The sequence below is a fragment of the Capra hircus genome, chromosome 3 (genome assembly GCF_001704415.2).
Source record: "Capra hircus breed San Clemente chromosome 3, ASM170441v1, whole genome shotgun sequence".
Classification (NCBI taxonomy): domain Eukaryota; kingdom Metazoa; phylum Chordata; class Mammalia; order Artiodactyla; family Bovidae; genus Capra; species Capra hircus.
Window position 1 is genome coordinate 68,382,073 of NC_030810.1, and position 7,828 is coordinate 68,389,900.

Sequence of the window (7,828 nt, forward strand, 5' to 3'; positions counted from 1 at the left end):
CTGGAGTGGGTTGCCATTGCCTTCTCCAACTCATTGCACCATAAATAGCTTATAAATGTCTGATGGAATCGGTTGTCGCAGAGTGGGGGAAGGGTGCCGCAGGGGAAGAGCAGGGAAAGAATAAAGTCACCTCTACAGATCTCTCCTGGGAATCTTGCTGTTCACAGTTTCCCTGCGCTGTGCCTTATATTGGCAGGGAAACACTTGGGTGATGGAAACTGTCTTTTAGTTCTAAAACTGTACTATAGGAACAAATGGTTTACCTCAGTTACTTCTATCAAATAGTTTACCAAAGAAACTTAAACAAAAATCCTTCTCTGAGAGTACAAGAACAATTTCACCTCAGTTCTGTTCAGTACACTTTTCTGGTATTAGAAAGTCACTCTCCACAAAAAAGCTAACACGTTAGTGGCTTCAGCTTGCCTTTTATAACTGTGACTGGGTGTAACTCAGAATCATGTTTGGTGGAGATACCTCAGTAGGCAGCATTTTCACTCTTTTCAGAGAAAATATTTCAGAGAGTAGCTATATTATCAACATCTCCATGTTTGCAAAAATCCTGCTTAGCATACAATCTACCAATCCTACATTGGGAAATATATCCAAAGGAAATGAAAATGAGTTATTGAAAAGATAGCTGCATTCTCTTGTTTATCACAGCAATACAATTGCCAAGATATGGAAATGACTTAGGTGTCTGTCAGTGGATGAATGGATAAAGAAGATGTGGTGTGTAAATATATATACAATGGAATATTATTCGGCCACAATAAAGAAGAAATTCTGACACTTACAACAACCTGGATGGACCTTGACAGCATTATACTAAGCGAAATAAGTCACAATGAGAAAAACAAATTCTACATGATCTCACTTATGGGTGGAATCCTAAACAGCCAAACTCACAGAATCAGAGCATAGACTGGTGGTTACTTGGGGCTGGGGAATTAGAGAACTGGGGAGATGTTGTTTAAGGTTATGAACTTGCAACCAGTAGATAAATAAGTCTGGAGATCTAATGTAACTATGCATACGTGCTAAGTCGCTTCAGTCATGTCTGATTCTCTGCGACTCTATGAACTATAGCCCGCCAGGCTCCTTTGCCCATGGGATTCTCTAGGCAAGAATACTGGAGTGGATTGCCATGCCCTCCTCCAGGGGAACTTCCCAACCCAAGGATTGAACCCATGTCTCCTGCGGCTCCTGCATTGCAGGCGGATTCTTTACCACCGAGCCACCAGGGAAGCCCAGTCAATGTAGCTATAGTCAACAGTAACTCTAGTCAACAGTACTGTACTATAAACTTCAAAGTTGCTAAGAGACTAATCGTAATTTTTCTTACAAAAAAAAAAAAGAAATGATAATTATGTGACATGATAGAATTGTTAGCTAACTACACTACAGTGGTAATCATATTGCAGTATTACAAACATATCAAATCGAATGTCATACACCTTAAAGTTGTGCAGTTATATCTCAATTACATCTCAATTAAAAAAAAAGAAAATAACTGGACCAGGCCTAGTTTCAAATCCTAGCCCTGCCACTTACAAATTGGGGGACTTTGGGCAAGTCATTGAATCTGTCTGAACTTCAGGGGGTTTTTTTCCCTTCAAAAGTAGGATAATGATAGGTACTTCTCAGGTAGTCATCACAATTTAATAAGATAAAATATAAATATACAATAGGACTCAGAGGAGTGCCTAGTATTCAATAATTGTATGCTCTCATCATCTCTTCCCCACAGCTTTCTTTTTAAAATGATTAAGACTGGAGAAGAAAGTAATTTCTTTTTAACTTCCTGAACTTGACTTTATGTTTGGTAACCTCATCCTCTTTAGAAACACTCACACACACGTGTATATACTGGTCTCTCTTCCTTGAATACTCTACTCTTTCACTTTCACTCTGGCAAACAAATTACAATCACTTGCTACTTCTCTGATTGGAAATGCGAACAAGGCAAAGAGGTGGTAGGATCTAGTGTACTGAGTGGCTAGGTCATGGCCTTGTCAAATTTCAAGTTTGACAAATTTCAAATGTCTCTTATTTCCTAAACTTTTTAATATATCTTCATGTGCTTGTCCTGTATTCTGGTGGATGTATTAGATTCACTGTGTCTTTGTTCAAGTGGGATAACTGGTTTCACTGGGTATGCGCTAAGCCATCTTCTAGGTAGAGTTTGGAAATTCATGCTGGACCTTGCTGTATGCAGGTGTTTTAATGTATTTAACAATCAAGAGTGTTCCATTTGTTCTAGGGAATGTGCACCCCAGAGTTGTACAATGATATGAAATGCATGGCCCACGAAAATAAATATCACATGATGTATGTTTTTTAAAATCAAGGTTGTTGCTTAGGCTTAGCCATCTACTAATAATTTCCCCCAAAGAAACTCATTAAGCCTGGGTGTCAGTTTACTGGGCAGTCTTGTATTTCACTGACAATTGAACTGGAGTCCTGAAAGGTCATTAAAATGAAATGAATAACCTAATCTCTTTTGCAAAATCGGCACAGGATTCTAATTTACTCTTATAAAAAAAAATCATTTCTATCCAAATTAACCAATCAGTACTATAATGTTAAGGCAATTATATAAGACAATGTTTCCAAGAGATTGAATTACTTCAAATTAATCCCATGTTGGCTTACATCTCTAGGCCAGGTATTTTCTGGGGGCCATGTGCTATGAAAATTTGTGCCACATCTGGGTTTCTCTGGGCCAGAAGGGTATTAATGGTATCAAACGGTATAATCATAATATGTATTACACATATATATACAAGCTACTTTATAATGAAAAGTTTACTAATTTGGAGCAATCAATTAGGAAAGGTTAAAGAGGTTAATAGCAGTGTTGAGAAAGAAGAAATTCAACTTTAAGCTGTAAAACATTAAAAAAAATTATCTGTAGAACAAGTTATAAAGTGTAAATGAATGAACAAATGAATATATGTAGCAGTCAGCAATGTGTCCAGGATGCTTTTTAAAAGCACATGCTGGGACTTCCCAGGTGGTACAGTGGATAATAATCCACCTGCTAATGCAGGGGACATGGCTTTGATCTCTGGTCTGGAAAGATTCCAGGTGCCACGGAGCAGCTAAGCCCATGTGCCACAACTACTAAACCCACCCTATAGAGCCTACGTGCTGCAACTTCTGAAGCCTGCACCTTAGAGCCTGTGCTCCAAAACAAGAAAAGGCACTGCAATGAGAAGCCCGTGCACCACAACAAAGAGTAGCCTCTACTCCCCACAACTAGAGAAAGCCCGCCTGGAGCTATGAAGACCCAACAAAGACTAAAATAAATAAATAAATTTAAAACAAAATAAACACATGCTTCTCTAACTCAATAGCTGTCTCCACCAACACTGCATCACATGCACGCACATAAATCCGAGTCAAAAAAATGATTTTTCTCTCACTAGGCACAATTCAATCTATCTATAATTTGGCAACTTGTTAGGAACTGAGAAGATAGCTCAGCCTGCCTAAGGAAAAGGCAATGAGAAACTGCATGCCATCTTTCTGCTTTTGAGTCAAAAGTTGCTGCTTTAATCATTTCGTGCCAGACGTGTCAGTGGGCATTCCAGACTCTCTGAGTATTGGTGTTCTGAGGTTAGGCACAATGTAATCCTTTTCCAGAAAGGAAAGAAATCCCATTATTTTAGAGCTTAATACAAGCTAGCTTGTTAGCTATATGCTCTCTAATGTAATTCCTCTCCAACAGCCCTATGGATGGGGACATATTAGCATCCTGATTTGGCCAGTGAGGAAACTGAAGCCTAGAGCTTCATGGCTAATTTTGGCAGAAACTCAGGCTTCACAAGCCATCCTAGGTCATTTCATACCCCTCACACTGCCACTCCTGTCACAAAACCCATGCTGTGAGAAACTTCTGTCACATGTGATTCCACTGACCTTCAGGTGACCAAACCCAAGTCAACAGGAAATGATTGCTGTCTAGAGGGGCCTCAACATGAAATGCCACTCCAAACAAAAAACGTTCTCTACTTTCAAGGAAGATTTGTGTTTCAATCCAGCAAACATTTATTGAGTACATTCTACGATCAGACTCTGTGCTATGTACTTTGACCTATCTCTTTTGTCACAACAAATGATTTCATTGATATGCATGAAAGTGAAAGAAAACTCCTATTTAAAAAAAAAATAGAGTGTACCTTGTGGTTAAGAAGGACACATTTAGAATTTTCTCTGCATCGCCCATTCTTGGGAAGGGATGTGATGACTGTCTTAAAAGAAAGCTCCTGTGAATGCCCAAACATCAGCTCTACACACTTAGTTTGTTCTTTAATCAAGTTCAGTGTTTTTCAATACTTATTGTGACTAAGAATTATGACTATATACCCATTTGGTTGATAGCTTTTCTCCTTTATCAACAGTTTTATTCAAGCAATAAGCAACTACATTCATAGACATACTTAAAAGACAAGAGGTAATAAGATTTTCAGAAAAAATATAGTGATGTCATACATATCAAAGCGAGGCCACGTTGAAGCTCATTAAATGTGTCTCCTCCTTGCCCTCATGGCCCCCACTCCCTTAAGAATATTTACTTTTTCTCTAGATTTTTTTTTTTTTTTTCCCTTCTGGAGGTTCTCCGGATGAAATCAAAGCAAGATATTACATCAGCTCCAGTGGCTGATCTCCTTCCGGCGTTTTCCCAGGAAAAAACACGAGTATGACATTGACAAGCAGGGAGGCCTACAATCACTGCAAAAACGACTGCCCTTTGCACATCCAGGATCATGGTGCAATGCAGAACATGGCAGTGTTCCAGATGGGGAGCCGGCAGTCTGGGAGGTGCCAGTCTCTATTCTGTCGGACTGTCAGTATGGCCACCATGCTAGAAAGGAGAAGAGGTGGTTAGGCAAGGGCTGGGTTTGGCGCCAAGACTGGTATGGGAGAGAATGAATGCGTCATGGTGATGGGGTGCTTGCTTCTTCCCTTCTCAGGACTGAGTTGATCTTCCTTCCCTAGTGGGAAATCTTAGCTTATGCTAAAGTGCCAGCATTCTCTCTTGGGCTCCTGGCTTCGAAAGGGAAAGGCAGAAGGAATCAGCGCGGCATTCTCCGGCGCCTGCTCAGGTTGTCCATCCAGGGTGCGGCCGTCTGTCAATCTTATCAGTCTGGCTACGGATCAGTCTCGCTGCTCCCTCCAATTTGCCGCTTTCCTACACTCGCTCTGTTCACGGGGCTCCCGGCTGCCACTCATTCTTTTGATCCCCACCTCATTAGTTAGTCCTCTTCCTCTTCCTCTTCCCCGATATACCCATTTTAGAAAAATTGCAAGGATGACTTTGAGTCATGTAATGTTTCACCTTCAGGCCAACTTCAGTGCCTAGCCCCACTTCAAATATGATTCTTGGATAGACTAGGACTAGAGACAGTAAAAGTGTTAGTCGCTCAGTGGTGTCCGACTCTTTGCGACCCCATGGACTGTAGCCCGCCAGGTGCCTCGGTCCATGGGACTTTCCCGGCAAGAATACTGGAGTGGGTTGCCATGACCTTCTCCAGGACTAGAGACTCTGCTGGTAATTCTGATGTCCACACGGGTGATCTCCCCTTTTCTGGGGGAGACTGCCCTCTTTCCTGCTCTCTAACCCCTGGTCCCAATGACCTTGTTTTTCTGTGATTTCATCCCTGGCCCCAGAGATTAGCTCATGAGATTGGCACATGACCCAAGTTGAAACATCACAACTCTTTCTCAGGATTTTCCAAAGTGAAGCTACAGAGATTCACACACTTTCTCAGTTCTGCCTGAGGCTCTTTGAGAGTGTGAGCCTGCAGCCACCAGTACCTCCCTTGAAGAAACAAAGAGGACTCTGATGGTCAAGAGACAGGGAGACAACTCTGATGGTGCTGGAGCCTTGGATCCAGTCTTTCCTGAGGCCAGCTCTATCCTACCCTCGCACTTCTTACAATTAGCCATGTGAGTCAATAGATTATGTTTTCCTAGGCAAAAATCAAGATTTTTGTTTCATGCCTCCAAAGCCCTCTGACTAAATACATCAGTGAAATACTTTTTGTATACTTACCTGAGAGTATACTGGAAGAGAAGGCATGCTGGACTTATAATAATAGAAAGAACTTTGAATTTTATGAGGTATCAAGTAGCTCTTACTGGCCTGTGCTGTTGGGGTAGAATGTGAGAGGGATTTGGCTCAGGACCTAATGGTTCATTCAGCCCAGTTCAGGGATTGGTCAACCTGCTCCTGAGACCCAAAATGCAGCAGAATTATTTTCATAACCACATTAAGATGATCTGCTTCACACATTCCCCATCAAGTTGTGGGGCTCATCTTCCGTCAACCTCAGGCCCACAGACATGGCTGATCCCTTCCTAGCACTGAATTAATCCTGAACACAAATGTGGTAAGTACCAATCCTAAACACTGGCTGCAGATACCATTGCTCCCAGGAACCACTAAATCATTGAGCTGCAGTAGCAGGAAGGAAGAGTGGAGACGTGTAAAGGCCCACAGAACTAGCTTTTAATTTAACTCTGCTGCTTACTGACTCTATGAATTCTTGAGTGCCTTCTCAAAAGTGGGGATAATAATACTTTAACCTTTAGTGCCTTTATGAGAATTAAATTAAGTAACTATGGAAAAGCACATGGGATACCACCTGCACATCATTGGTGCTTAGTGTGTGGTAGTTGTGTTGATGATGATGGTGCATAATGATAATGATGGTAACATTTTGACTGTGAAGTATTCTCATTCTTCCCAATAGAGAAATGCAGTGTGAGAAAGTGGTTCTTTTTCTTTAAAGCCACATGATGAGTTAGGGTTTCAAATAACTGACTCATTTGAGGAATTCGTGTCTTCTTATGAGCCAGAGTGCTCAAATGATAAAAGTGCTTAGCTAGTTTCATGCAAAAGTATGAATATCTATTATCTTGCTTCTGATTTGTTTCTATATTTCAGTTTACAAAACAATATTTAATGGAAGTATACTTTAAAACGTCTTAGACCCTAATTTGGGCTTCCCAGGTGACGTAGTGGTAAAGAATCAGCCTGCCAATGCAGAAGACGTGGGTTTGATTCCTGAATTGGGAAGATTCCCCTGGAGGCGGGCATAGCAACCCACTTCAGTATTCTCGCCCAGAAAATTCCATAGACAGAGGAGCCTGGTGGGCTACAGTCCGTGGGGTTGCAAGAGGTGGACAGGGCTGAGCATGCATGCCCGCACAGACCCTAATTTGGGGTGGTACTTTCTCTTCTATTACACTAGAAGCATACTTCTAAATTCTTTCCTTCTTGGTTCTGATTTTTTTCAAAATTTTAAAGTTTCCTTCACAGTTTTCAAAGGTGAGGCACTTTTTCTATTTTAACAAAAAGAAAACTATTGCATCTCCCCAAAGATATGTCTTAAGGAAAAGCAGATCCCTGAGAGGATATTATTAACTGTCTGCTTCTTATAATTGAGGTCTTTTCTCAGAAAACTCTGATGTTTAATCTCAGCTCTCACCAATAACCCTTTCCTCTTTTTGATCAAGTGTTTAATTTCCCTGAAAGATTTTCTCATATTTTGACTATTACTGAGAGGATTTTCATTTTACCCTCAAACCCTTTAATGGCTAAATCTTGCATATCCATTGTTTCAAAAAAGGGTATTTCTGTTCATCTAAGTAAACAGTTCAAGGATTTGATCTTTTCTCACCTATTACGGCTGAAATGAGAAATTATTTGAAAACTTCTTTTGCTAAGTAACTATCTTATAAAAATCAGGTGAAATTAAACATTTTCAAAAACCCATCTTGGACAATTCTCAATTATCTACAGCAATATAGACTAAAGCAT